The 15,678-nt window shown below is 30.1% G+C and overlaps 2 pseudogenes; one reads left to right on the top strand and one right to left on the bottom strand.

Moving 5' to 3' along the window:
- Nucleotides 1-596: 596 nt before the first annotated feature.
- LOC143220092 (cytochrome c oxidase subunit 1 pseudogene) lies at nucleotides 597-9,492 on the bottom strand (annotated as a pseudogene).
- A 202-nt stretch (nucleotides 9,493-9,694) lies between these two features.
- The window catches only part of LOC143220093 (cytochrome c oxidase subunit 1 pseudogene), a 30,002-nt pseudogene continuing 24,018 nt past the window's right edge, over nucleotides 9,695-15,678 (top strand).

Raw genomic sequence — 15,678 nt, 5'->3', positions numbered from 1 at the left:
TTAAAAAATTATTATTTAAATTTAAATTTAAATTATTAAATAAGTAATTTTTAGATAAATATTAATTTATATATATATAAAAATTATTAATCAATTAATAAATAATCATAGAATATAAATTTTATTATATTCAAACTTTGGTAAATTTAATAAAGTAATAAAATATGAAAAAATATTTATAATACCTGAAATATTAATAATTATAGATTTTAATAGTTTATATATAATATATATTACAATTACGACAATAATTAAAAAATAATATTCTTATTGAATGAATTTAAAAAAATATTAAATATTTTATAGGATAACAGCTCCATCAACAGTTTCATCTTTAGTTCATTCATCAACATTAGTAACAGCAGGTGTATATTTATTTTTCCGATATTAATAATTATTTGAAATGAATTGTAATAATTTTATTTTATTAATTTCTAGATCAACAATATTGTATTCAGGTATGTCTGCAAATTTTGAATTAGATATGAAAAAAATTGTTGCATATTCTACTTTAAGTCAATTTCGTTTCACAATAAGAATTTTATTTTAAAAATTAAAGGATATAGCTTTTTCACATATATTTATTCATGCAATATTTAAATTATGAATTTAAATATTGAAATAATGGAAAAAAGATCTCCTATTGATAAAGCATAATGAAAATGAGCAACAACATAATATGTATCATGTAAAATAATATCACTAGATTAATTAGATAATATAATTCCTGTTAATCCTCCAATTGCATATAATAAAATAAAACCTAATGATCATACAATCTAATTATTTATTTTAAATTTTGGACCATTATTGGATGCTAATCATCTAAAAACATTAATACCAGTAGGAACAGCAAGAATCATATTTGCCGAAGTAAAATAAGAACGAGTATCTACATCTAATCCAATAGTAAATATATGATGAGTTCAAACAATAAAACCTAAAAATCCAATTCCTAATATTGCATGAATTTTTCCTAAATTACCAAATACCTCTTTTTTACCACTTACATTTATAATAATTAGAGAAATTAATCCAATGCCAGGTAAAATTAAAATATAAACATCTAGATGGCCAAAAAGTCAAAATAAATGTTAATATAATACAGGATCTCCTCCTCCTATAGGATCAAAAAAGATGTATTAAAATTACGTTCAAATATTAATATTGTAATTGCTCCTGCTAACACAGGTAAACATAATAATAATAAAATTATTGTAAGAAAAACAGATCAAGGAAATAAAGGGATTATATTTAAATCTAATCTAAAGTTTTTTAATCATGTAATCGTCGCTATTCAATTTATAGCTCCTATAAGTGATGAAATACCAGATATACGTAGAGAAAAAATTTTAAATGTACAAACGGAGATGAATGAAAAACATAATTAAGTAAAGGAGGATATACAGTTCAACCACTTCCAGGTGTAAAATTGAAAACTCTTCTAGTTAATAATTATAATAATGAAGGAGGTAATAATCAAAATCTAATATTATTTATTCGAGGAAAAGATATATCAGGTGATCTTAATATTAGAGGAATTAATCAATTAACAAATCCTCCAATTAAAAAACGTATAACAATAAACAAAATTATTAAAAATGCATGACTTGTAACTAAAGAATTATATAATATATCATTATTTAAAAACATTCCATGAGTACATAATTCTACGCGAATTGAAAATCTTAAAGGAGAAGCAATTATTCCTGATCATATAGCTAATGTAAAGAAAAGAATGCCAATATCCTTATGATTCTATGTTATTAATCATTTAATTAAAATTTAAATTAAAATTTATTTTTAATTTTGAAAATTAATGGTTGTTAATTTAACTTAAAATTTTTATAGTATTAAAAAATGTTAAATTTTTATTTATAAATTTATCATTTCTTTTATCAGACATAATACTTTTTGTATTTATCAATTTTTAATTATAGTTTAAAAAAACATTAAATTGCAAATTTAAAATTATATAAATAAAGTATATTAATTATTTAACATTTATAATATATTAAACATAAATACTATCAAAATATTAAATATCAAAAAAATAATATCATAAAATTAAACAAAAAATTATAATTAATAACAAATTTTTTTAAATAAAAATTTATATTTATAAATAAAAATATAATAAATTGTATATAACAATATAAATAATCATTTCCAATTAATAAAATTATAAATCTAATAAATATATTATATTCAGTAATAAACAAAATTTTTAATGAATAATCATTTAATAATAAAGAAAAGAAATTTGTAAAATTGAATAAATTAATAGAATTAATATAAATAAAACGATTAAATTATTTTTATAATTTAATATAGAAATACTTAAATTAGTATCTGTAAATTTAAATTTATATAATATAATAATAACATATAAGTAATTAATATATAAAATAATATTAATAAGAAACTATATTTTTCATTAATATAATGAACAATTTATTAATATATAATTCAACATTAAAGTTGAACATCTATTAATTTTTTTTATATTAATTAATTTTAATATATAAATAGATAAATATAAAATTCGAAGAATTCCAAACAAAATTATTTTATAATCTAATTTTAAAATTAAACAATAGAAATTTAAAGCAATAGATTTTATTAAAGTTGAAGATAAAAAATACAATTCCAATTTATTAATTCATATGATTTAATTATTAAAGAATGAGGCGAAAGTAATCCTAATTTTATTATAAATGAAATAAATAAAAAATAATTTAATATATTTCTTAAATAAATTATTTCAACCAAATTTATAAAATTTATTATAAAAATTACCAATAAAATTCTAGAAGTAATTGATATACAAAAAATCATTAAATATGATAAGTTATTATTAGAATTTAAATTAATTAATCTAATTCTAATAAATATTACCATCTCAAAAATAAATCACTTTAAAATAACATTAGATAATAATAAAAAAATAAATACAAAATAAAAATTTAATATATAAAATTTATAGATTTATTTTTTAAAATTTTTTTATATAATTTATTTAAAATTAAATTATAGTATAATTCTTAATATTATTTCTATATTTTTATAACTAATAGTAGTAAATAAATTTAAATAATTATTTCATCAAAATATTCCTCTTATCAGACATATTATTACATATATAATAAATTATTATGAATAAATTAAATAAAAAAATATATAAAACAATAAAATAAATTATTTTTAATATTTATATTTTTATATTCATAAATAAATTCAATTTCCAACCTAAACCCTATAAAATATTAATATTTATTTTTAATATTTATAAATTTTGTATTCTTAAATAAATTAAATTCAAAACCTGTAAAATATTAAAATTAACCAATAATTATAGGGTTTGTGACCATAAATAAATTAATAAACCTATAAATATTAAAAATAAATTAAATCTAAAGCCTATAAAGTATTTAAAATAATTTTTAATATTTATAAATTTTGTATTAAAATTAATTATTTAGAACAATAGTATAAAATTAAATCGATACTACTCGACCAAGGTAGTATAAAATTAATAATAATAATGTGAAATTAAATACATACTGTTAAAATAGTATAAAATTAATTATAATAATATAAAATTAAATATATACTATTAAAATAGTATAAAATTAATTATTTATATTAATAATATAAAATTAAATCTATACTACTCAACTAAAACAGTATAAAATTAGTTATTTATAACAATATAAAACAAAATCTATACTACTCGAACAATATGGTATAAAATTAATTATTTATAATAATATGAAATTAAATCTATAATACTCGACTAAAATAGTATAAAATTAATTAAAATAGTATAAAATTAAATCTATAGTATTAATATAGTATAAAATTATTTATAATAATATAAAATTAAATCTATACTACTAGACTAAAATAGTATAAAATTAATGATAATATTATAAAATTAAATGTATATAATCAAAATAGTATAAAATTAAATGTATAGAATCAAAATAGTATAAAATTAATTATTTATTATAGTAACATAAAATTAATTATTAAATATAAATTTCATATAAAATATTATCTCATAATATATCGGTAGATTATGAATCTATAAGCTTAATAATTAGCCTATTTATATTTAAAATTATAATGAAATTTGTCAACAATAAAAAATTTCAATTGAACAAATTTACATATTATATATGCAATAAAATTTACTCACCACCATACTAGTCGAAAATATAAGTAAAGCTAATTTTACACAATAAAATCAAAAATTTTCATTATTACAAATTTTCATATTATATATGCAATAAAATTAGCTCACCACAATACTAGTCGCAAATATCAATAGAGCTAATTTTGTACGGTAAAATCTAAAAAATTTCAATACAACAAACTTTCGTATTATATATGCAATGAAATTAGCTCACCACTACTAGTCGATAATATCAATAGAACTAATTTTGTGCGATAAAATCTAAAAATTTTCAATAAAACAAATTTTCATATTATATATGCAATAAAATTAGTTCACCACTATACTAGTCGAAAATATCAATACAGCTAATTTTGCTTAAGAAATTTTCAATTATTATTTTAAAAAATTGTATTTCTTATTAAGCGTGTCATCAGAATTAGTTGATTGTACGTTTCTCACATTGTTTTGTTAATCTTAATGTTATTTTGTGCGATAGTCTGTGTACGTACCTGTACTTCCGGAACGACACGGCTAGAGATATGTTGTAGTTGCGTTCACAAGATAGGTGCGACGCTGGTATGTAGCGTTTGCTAATTTCCTTAATCTCTATATTGTACCGTTTGTATTCCTTCGCAGATTTCTATTTACTTCTATACACTGTCATTTACTGCTTGGATATTTTGAATTCTTTTTTCAAAAGTTTCTATTTCTAGATTATAAAATTGTATTTATCAGTAAAAGTGTCTTTGGTATTATGTGAGTGTTCGTTTATTATATTATAATGCTAAACTTAGTGTCATTTTAAATGATTGTTTCTATACGCACCTAAGCTGCCATGCGCGACACGACTGGAGTTTGATATGTAGTTGCTTTCTGTAGATCAGAGCGGCACTACTTGATGGTATTCGCTAATATCGTTAACCTTGATATTGTACCGCATGCATTTTTCCCCAGTTTTCCATTTCATTATACATACTGTAAATTACTGTTCTGGCATTTTCGATTTGGTTCAAAATTTACAATTCTTATTATAAAAAATTATATACCTCAGTAAAAGATTCAGTCGAGTTCGATGAGTTCACGTTTGTGACATAATTTTGTTAACGATATTGTTATTTTATACGATTGCATGTATACGTATCTGCACTTACGGAACGACACGACTGGAGATATGTTGTAGTTACGTTCACAAGATAGGTGCGACGCTTGTACATGGTCTTTGTGAATTTCAATAACCTTGATATTGTACCGCATGCAACCCTTCACAGTTTTCAACTTATTTATACATACTGCGATTTGCTGCTGTGATATTTTCAATCTTTCATATAATTTCCAATCTTTATCTTGGAAAATTGTATTTTTTGGAAAAATGCCTTTGGAATTATTTTCGTCTATATTTATGACAATATTTTCTAGAACACATTGTTATTTCATATGACTGTCTGTATACGAACCAACGCTTCCGGAAAGACACGTCTGGAGTGGTCGTGCTGTTGCGCTCGGCAGATTGGAACGATCGTACTGTATTGACGGCGTTAATTCCCTTACCCCTGATTACGTACCGTATGCATTTTTCCCAGCCTTCCATTTATTTGTGCATGCTGTAATTAACTGTTACAATATATACTACTATTCTCAAACTTTAAAATTTTTTAAATTAAAAATATGTATATCTTAAGAAATGGGCCCTTGCAATTAGTTCCGTGTATGTTTTTGAGAGTCTATATACGTACCAACAGATCGAAAGGACTGGAGTGGTCTTGTAATTGTGTTCGGGAGATCGGTGCGAAACCACTGTATGGATTTTGTTAATTTCATTCACATTAATATTGTACCAAGTGCATTTTTCCCAGCTGTCCATTTATATATTCGTACTGTAATATACAGCTATGAAATTTCGGATTATTTTCAAAATTTTCTCATTTAGGATTGAAAGATTGTATTTCCTTGTAAGAGTGCCGTTGTAATGGGTTCAGTGTACGGTTATGACGATATTTTGTTTAACCTATTGTTATTTTATATGATTGTCTGTGCACGTCCCTTCGCTTCTGAAGCGACACGGCTGGAGTAGACTTATAGTAGCGTACGGCAGATCGGTGCGCCATACTGGATGGTCTTCGCTGCTTTCTTCGACCATCATTTTGAGCCATATACATTGTTTCCCGATTTGATCCATTTAATTATACATTCAGTAATTTAATGTTACGATATTTTCAATTCCTTTTCAAAATTTTCATTTTCTATTTTAAAATTGATTATTCCTCAGTAGAAGTGCTTTGGGAACTTGCTGAGTTTACGTTTATGACATTATTTTGTTATAGTTATTTTTATTTCATATAATTTCCTGTAGGCGCACTTTCGCTTCCGGATCTACACGGCAGAGTGGTCTTGTAGTTATGTACGGCAAAACGGAACGGAAATCTGGTCGAGCTTCGTTAACTTCGTCAACCTTGATTTCGTACCGTATGCATTTTTTCCTAGTGTTCCATGTATTTATAATTACGGATTTTTAATCTTATTATATTTTCGATTTTCTTCGAAAATTTAAATTTAAATTTAAAAGATTATATCTCATTGTAAAAGTGTCCGTGGAATTACTTGAGTGTATGTTTATGATATTATTTTGTTAAACTTATTTTTATTCCGCGTTTCTGTATTTTGTATTATTGCCTGCAATCGAATCTTCGGAGAAGGACGGGCAATACTTGCGAGGCCTTGTAGTTGCGTAGGACAGAACGGAGCGACACTACTGAATGCTCTTCTTTAATTTCGGTAATCTAGATATTGTACCGTATGCATTTTTTCCCATACGGCAAATTATTTATGTATACTGTAATTTAAGATATTTCCGATTTCTTTCAAAATTTTCAAGTCGTAGTTCTAGAGATTGCATTTCTTACTAAATGTGCCTTTACAATGAGTTTACTGTATGGTTGTGACATTATCTTTTTAAACTTATTGATATTTTATGCGATTGTCAGCATAAGTACCTATACTTATGGAACTACACGGCAGGAATTATCTTGTAGTTGCTGTCGCTAGAACGCAGCGGCACTACTGCAAGATTTTCGATAATTTCTCTATCCTTGATATTGCACCGTATGCAATATTTTGCTGCTTTCCGTTAATTTATACATACTGTAATTTATTATTATGATATATCCGATTTTTTTCAAATTTTTTCTATTTTTTGTTAAAAGAATTGTATTTCTAAGTGAAAGTGACTTTGGAGTTAGTTGCGTGACGTTTGTGACATGATTTTGATAGACGCATTGTTATTTTATATGATTGTCTGTGTACATACCTACAGTTCCGGGGCGACAAACCTGGAGCAGGCAAGTAGTTTCGTACGGTAGAACGGAGCGCGAATACTATATGGTCTTGGTTAATTCCACTAGCCTTGATATTAATTCGTATGCACTCTTTTGCAGTTTCCTATTTATTTCGACATACTGTAATTTACTGTTATGATATTTTCGATTCTTTTCAAAATTTCAAATTTTTAACTTCCAAAATTGCATTTTGTAGGAAAAGTGTTCTTGGAAATAGTTAAGTGCACGTTTACGAAAATATTTTGATAAATTTTTTGTTATTTTATATGATAGTCTGTAAATGTCCTTACGTTGCCGAAGTGACACAGCTGGACTGGACCTGTAGGTGCGTACGGCAAATCCGACCGGCAAACTGGATAATCTTCGTTAATTTCTGTAACCATGATTTTATACCGTATGAATTTTTTTACGAATTTATACATTTATTTATACATTCTGTTATTTACTGTTACGATATTTCCGATTATTTTCATAATATTCAATTTTTAGATTGAAAATTTGTATTTCCTAGTAAAAGTGTCTTTGGAATCAGTAGTGTGTACGTTTATGACAATATTTTGTTGAACTTGATGCTATTTTATATGATAGTCTGTATACGTACTTACGCTTCAGGAACAACACGACAGGCGTGCCCTTCTAGTTGCGTACGGTACATCAGAATGACACTACTTGATGGTCTCCGATTATTTTGATAACCTTGATATTTTGCTGTTTGCATTGTATCGTAGTTTTCCAGTTATTTATGCATAGTGTAATTTAATGTTATGATATTTTCGATTTTCTTCTAAGGTTTCAAATTTTTCTTTGAAAAATTGGATTTCTCAGTAAAAGTGTATTTGGAATTAGTTGAATGTACGTTTATGACACTATTTGGTTAAAATTATTCTTACGTTATATGATTGTCTGCATACGTACCTACGCTGCAGGAGCGATTCGACTCTCGACGTCGTGTATTTGCGTCCGGTAAATCGGAGTGACACTACTTGATGGTTTTCGTTAATTGCTTTAACCTTGATATTGTACCGTATGCATTTTTTCCCAGACGTCCATTTATATATGCATTCAGAAATTTACGGTTATGATATTTTCAATTTTCTGCAGAATCGACAATTTTTAGTCTAAAACATTGTATCTCTAAGTAAAGGTGCCTTTGGAATTAGCTGAGTGTACGTTTATGACATTACTTTGTTATACTTATTGTTATTTTATACCATTGTCTGTATATGTAACTGCGCTTCCGGAGGGACATGGTTCGAGTCGTTTGATGCTGCGTTCAATCGAACGGAGCGATACTACTGTGTATTTCCGCTGGTTCCTTTAACCGTGATATTGTACCGTATGCATTCTTTCGCAATTTTTCATTTATTTATACACAGTGCGATTTATTACCCTGATATTTTCAATTTTTCTCATGATTCCCAATTTTTTATTTCAAAAATTGTATTTCCTAGTAAATTTGTCCTTGGAATTAGTTGAGTGTGCATTTATGACATTATACTGTTGAATTTGTTGTTGTATTATTTGGTTGTCGGTACGCATAACATCGCTTCCGTATCGACGCCGCTGAATCGGAGTTGGAGTTGCGATCATTAGATCGCAGCGGCACTGCTATATGGTCTTTGCTTATTTCTATAACCGTAATGATGTGTCATATGCATTCTTACACAGTTCCCTCTTTTTCCCTTCATACCATAACTTACTGCTATAATATTTTCGGTTTCATTCATAATTTCCAGTACCTAATTCAAGAAATTATTCCTCATAGTAAAAGTGTCTTTTGAATTATATAAGTCTGCCTTTATGCCAATACTTTGTTTAATTTGTTGATGTATTATATGATAGTCTGAAAACAAACCTACGCTTCCAGAGCGACACGCCTATGGTGGACCTGTAGTGGCATATGGCATAACGGTGCGGCACTACTGGATGATCATCGTTTATTACTCTAACCATGATTTTGCCCGTGTGCATTTTCTCCATGTTTTCTATTTATATATACAAACTGTAATTAACAGTTATGTTTCCGACTAGCTTCAGAATATTCAATGTTCCGAAAGAAAAATTGTATTTCCTAGTAAATGTGCCTTTGGAATTTGTTGAGTGTATGTTTGTGACTACATTTTGCTGAATTTGATGTTGTATTATAGGACTGTCTGTACTCGGGCTACGCAACCGGAGCCACATGACTGGAGTGAACTTGCAGTTAAGTATGGTAGATCTGGCGCCACTACTGTATGACCCTCGCTAACTTCATTGACCTTGATTAGGTACCGTATGCAGTTTTCCCCTGTTTTCAATGTATTAATACAAACTGTAATTTACTGATAAGATATTTTCCATTTCATTCAAAATTTCCAGTTTTTATTTGAAAAAATTGTATTACATAGTGAAAGGGAGTTTGGAACTTGATGAGCGTACATTTATGACAATATTTTGTTATGCTTGTTGTTATTTTGCATGACTCTCCGTATACACACCTTCGCTGCCGTAGCGACACGACTGGCGTGGTCTTGTATTTGCGTACTGCAGAACGGAGCGGCACTGCTGGATGCTTTTTGATATTATCTTTAATCTTGATTTTGTAAGATATACATTGTTTCACAGTTTTCCATTTACTTGTATATGCTGTAATTTACTGTCATGATATATTACATTTCTTTCATAATTGTCAGTTTGTAGTTTAAAACATTGTGTTTCATAGTAAAAGTGTCTTTGGAATTAGATGAGTGCACGTTTATGGCGTTATTTTGTTAAGCTAATTGTTATTTTGTATGACTGTCTGTATGCATATCTTCGCTGTTTGTGCCACACCACTGGCGGGATTTACAATAGCGTACGGCAGACAGGCGTGGTATTACTAAGCGTTTCTCGTTAATATCATTATCCTTTATATTGTACCGCATGCATTTTTCCCCATTTATTTATACATACATTCAATGGTATGATATTTTCCATTTTTCTCAAAACATTTAATTCTTGTTTATAAAAATTTTATTTCTTTTAAAAATGCTGTTTTAATTAGTTGAGTTTACGATTATGACAATATTTTGTCACGCTTTTTGTTATTTTGTGTGATTGGCTAATATTCGTACTTACGCTTGCGGAGCGACATGGCTTTATTGGACTTGTAGTTGCGATGGGTAGATCGAAACGACTCTACTGGGTGGTCTGTGTTAATTTCTATAGCTTCGTATTGTGCTGTGGGTATTTTTTCCCAGTCTTCAATATATTTATTCATACTTTTATTTAATATTATGATATTTTCGTTTTCTTTTCTATATTTTCTTAATTTAAACTATTATTCTTCGTAGTAAAAGTGTCTTTTGAGTTAGATAAGTCTTCCATAATGCCAAAGTTGTGTTTAATTCTTTGCTGTATTTTATGATGGTCTGAATAAAAACCAAAGCTTCCAGAGCGACACGCCGAAAGTGGACCTGTAGTGGTATATGGCATATCGGTTTTACACTACTGTCTTCTTTAATTTAATTTTAATTAATTTAATTAATAATTGTAATTTGAATAATTATAATTATTAATAATAATAATTTTAATTTTAATAATTTTAATTAAATCCTTAATTTCCCTAACCTAGATATTGTACCGTATGCATTTGATCCAATTCGTCCATTTATAAGTGCATAATGTAATTCTCTGTTAAGATATTTTCGATTTCTTTAAAAATTTTCAATTCTTAGTTGAAAAGGTTTTATATCATAGTAAAAGTGCCTTTGAATATAGTTGAGTGTACGGTTATGACAATATTTCGTTATATTTGTTGTTATATGCATGATTGTCTGCATGCGTACGTACGCTGCCGCAGCGAACCGATTGCATTGATCTTGTAGTTGCATACTGCAGTAAGAAGTGGCACTACTGAATGGTCTACGTTACTTTCGTTAACCTCGCTTTTTTTACCGTATGCATTCTTTCGCAGTTTTCAATTTATTAACGCATACCGTAATTTACTGTTATGATGCGTTCGGTTTTCTTGCATAATTTCCAATTTTTAATTTAAAAAATTGTATTCTTCAGGAAAGGTGCCGTGGGAATTAGATGAGTGTACTTTTATGACAATATTTTGTTAAACACATAGGTATTCCATATGAACATCTGTATACGAACCAACGCTTCCGGAACGACACGACTGAAGTGGCCTTGAAGTTGCGTTCGCTAGATTGGAGCGACACTGCAGTAGGGTTCTTGTTAATTTGAATAACCTTGATATTGCGCCGATTGCTTTCTGTCGGAGATTTCTACTAATGCCTACATACTGTAACTAACCATTTTGATATTTTCGTTTTCTTTTTCAAAATTTTCAATTTCTAGCATAATAAATTTTACATCTTAGTGAAAGTGCCTCTGGAATTAGTTGAGTGTACGTTTATGACAATATTCTGTTAAATTATTTGTTATTTTAAATGATATATTATTATTTATATTATTTAGATGATAATTTCTTCAACCTTGATACTGTACTGTATGCGTTTTTTCCTGGTCAAACATTTACTTTCGCTTACTGTAATTTACTGTTAAGAGATTTTCAGTTTTTATCAAAATTTTCGATTTTCGGTATAAAAATTCGTATTCCGTTGCAAAACTGTCTTTGGTATAGTTTGATTGTACGTTTTATACGTTATTTTGCTAAACTTACTGTTACTTAATGCGATTGTATGCGTATGAACCTACGAATCCGGAGGGACACGGTTGGAGTTGTTTGTTGCTGCGTTCGGTAAGTCGGAGCGAAAATAGTGATTGATCATCGTTATATTCTCCAACCATGATATTGTACCGTATGAATTTTTCCGCAGTCTACCATTTATTTCTGCACACTGCAAGTTAAAGGTACAATCTTTTCGATTTTCATAACAATTTCAAATTTTTTATGTAGAAGATTGTATTTCCTAGTAAAAGTGTCTCTAGAAATAGATGAGCGCACGTGTATGACATTATTTTGTTAAGCTTATTTTTAATTTACATGATTGGTTGTATACGTACCTAATCTTCCGCAGCGACAGGGCAAGAGTGGTCTTCAAGTTACGTTCGGTTTATCGGAGCTACACTACTTTATTATCTTCGTTAATTTCTCCTACCTTGATAATACATCGAATGCGTTTCTTCCCAGTCGTCCATATATTTATAGATACTGTAACTTAACACGTTGACTCCGGTCTGACTCACCGGTGGCCCATCCTTGTCTGTTCCCTGCTGCGGCATGAACCGCCGGTGGCCCATACTAAATTGTTCCGTGGGGCGGCATGCATCGTCGATGGGCTACGTTTGTTAATCAATAAATGCGTAGTACAAAATGTTATTTTCTTAATTTAACATTATACATTAACATTTCCTCCTTATAATCAAATATTTGACACAAAATGCATAACGTACAATTTAATTAATACATTAAATATAATAAAATATAACGACTTATGTTACCGATGCAATTTTTTAAAACATTTTATACAAAGTGCCGGCTTATCCGGACAACTGCTGCAGAAGGTCATTACTTTTTTTGTTTTGTCTGTGGCGTACTATGTACCCTGTAAGTTTTTTAAGCGTTTGCAACAATCTTTACATCTTTTCCTCATCTTCCTCCCGGGTCCTTGGAGTGAACTTTAAAAATGTTTTTTCCGTCTACTTCCTATTTGCTCTTCACTATAGGGATTCTCAACACTCTTCAATAGATAATCAATAATTTTCTCTCTAAATTTTAGATTTGGTAACGCTTGGTTCCCCACTATTTGTGGATGTACCATGCATTTACTAAAGAGGTCCCGGATATTAGCTCCATAATAACTTTTCTATACCATTCTACCGTTTTCCGTTAACATTTATAATAGGATCACATTTCATCTGATATATCAGCTATCTTCATCGCACTATTGTAAGAAAAAGCGATGTCTGGTTTTAATTTAACATCTCTGCCACGAATAATGGATTGTGAGATCTCGAAGTGGTTAACACACAGATGTGACTTTTGTGGGTCCACATTAAAAATTTCGCGCCGCTCCGCTTTTCAAGAGATATAATGTCGCCCCCTTTCTATTTCTGCTTTGCCTGTGGCAGTAGAAACTCACCATTTATTTTGACTGTATTGCAAATATATGTGCTTTTGGTGAGAATATCTTCGACTAAAGGAATACGTGTAAAAAGCTGTCGGTATATAAATTCCGGCACTTGAATAATAGATCTCGTATCAATGTCAAGACCACATCATGAGAATGTGCTTTTAGAATTCACATTTCATTTCTTCCGGAATAAATATGCACATTATATGTATATCCGTTCGGAAGGCAGAGTTTGTTCCGTTTTATTCCGTACTTGTGCCGATTACCTGGTATATATTGACGAAAATTAAGGTGTCCTTTCCACGGAACCATAATTTCGTCAATTACTATACTTTTACCTGGTTTTAATGCACCCTGGAATGCACAAAGAATTTTATCGTCTACATTTCGGATTTTGTGTAACCTATTCTCGGTTTTGGCTGTAATATTATCTGAAAAGTGCAAGTACTTCAATATATCCAAAAATCGATAGGGTTTCATTGCTTTTATTATACGCGCATTCGCATGCATTGCCTTTTTAGACCAATATAGTCCAATTTCGGGAACCTGCACTGCAAGCATAACAAGCACGATACCAATAAAGGTATTCAATTCTCTTTTTGTGATGGGGTTCCATGCTTGTTGATGTTGCATCCTGCCATATGATGCAATCGCTATTCATAGAGCAGCGTATCTATTCGACTCTTCAACGATGATGTCATATATCACGTCCGCGAAAAATAATTTATATAATGCAACAGGATCGACGCAGTCTGTCTACTTGATCAGTAGCTCTTCTTTTTCTGAACACTTTTCCTCTGATGCAAATTTTTCTGCTATTTTCCGCCATTCCGCATCATCATATTGTTCCCCTAAACCAGACTCCGAAACATCTTCCTCCGTGGTACTCCTATCGGCTGCCGTGTCGATAATGATGATGAAAGCATTCTATTTCGTCGTCCATTCCGCATGATTCCAGAAACAGATTCATCAGACGAATTACTGAATTCCACATCCTTTGTATCGAATATTTAGATGGGCAAAAATGACAAATGAAAAATGATATCCGCCTTTTTAGAAGGAAGGAAACTTCATACTACCTTTATACCTACTGGAAGAAATGTGTACTCGGGAACCTTTAAGAACCGTACTGACCCCGCGCATCATAAAAACTTCGCACAAGCCACAATACTCACAACGCACACTAACTAGAGTCTTCTTCACTTGGCGTCAACTCTAAACTCTCCGTAAACCACGTGTCGCTGTCTAAACTCTCAATGATCACCGCCACTTACTAGGTCACACATTATATAACAAGTATCAGCTGGGTAGAATTCGTTCCCTCAGAAATCACTGAGTTCCCTCATTACGTGTGGGCGGGCCTAAATGTCTAATTGGGCCGCCGAATGCCCAGAGGCTGGTGGGCACCCCTCGGCCGGCGATCGGCCAATGGAAAGGGAATTTTTCGCACGATGGTGCACGGCCACATAGCCCGGTAATATTCCTTTCCTTGGCGATCCTGGAGACAAAAGTCTAGTGCGGAGCCCCAGAGACCCTTTGCATGTTACAAGTTGCCAGGGCGCCTGGAAACCGTTAGTCGGGGATTCGACGAAATTGCCGCTCGCACTCATCATAATTTACGCATAAAACTTACACTACGTCCTTGAACTATTATCGTCGTGTGCGACAATCGGTTGCAATATTTGTAGAGAGCTATTGCGTTTAAAAGTGTCCTATTACTTCTGTTCTAAACTCCTCATGGCCCGAAACAAGAGAAGCTAAACCCCTATTCGACCGAACTTGGGCTCTGTCACGGAGAACTTGTCTGATAATGGGCCAGGGGGAGGGCCACGTGATCTACACTCGCGGACGTTCCCCAGCGCGGAGTCATAAATATCGAGTGGCCACACAATCGGAGAGTGCTCCGGACACCGCGCTGGGGTGATATTTAGTTTATATATATTACGTGCCTGAAGTATCGGCGCTTCACCTTGCTGGAGAGAGACCACTCCACCACCCCCTCGCGAGAGAGGACTTATCCTCCCTCAAGATGTTCAATGCGAAGACCAAGGGAACGCCCGTGATCCCAAAACTATTATAAGGGAAGATTTTCCCTGTTTGG

The sequence above is a fragment of the Lasioglossum baleicum genome, unplaced genomic scaffold (assembly GCF_051020765.1).
Source record: "Lasioglossum baleicum unplaced genomic scaffold, iyLasBale1 scaffold0192, whole genome shotgun sequence".
Classification (NCBI taxonomy): domain Eukaryota; kingdom Metazoa; phylum Arthropoda; class Insecta; order Hymenoptera; family Halictidae; genus Lasioglossum; species Lasioglossum baleicum.
The sequence above is the reverse complement of the archived record's forward strand: the minus strand, read 5'-3'. Positions and strand labels throughout refer to the sequence as shown.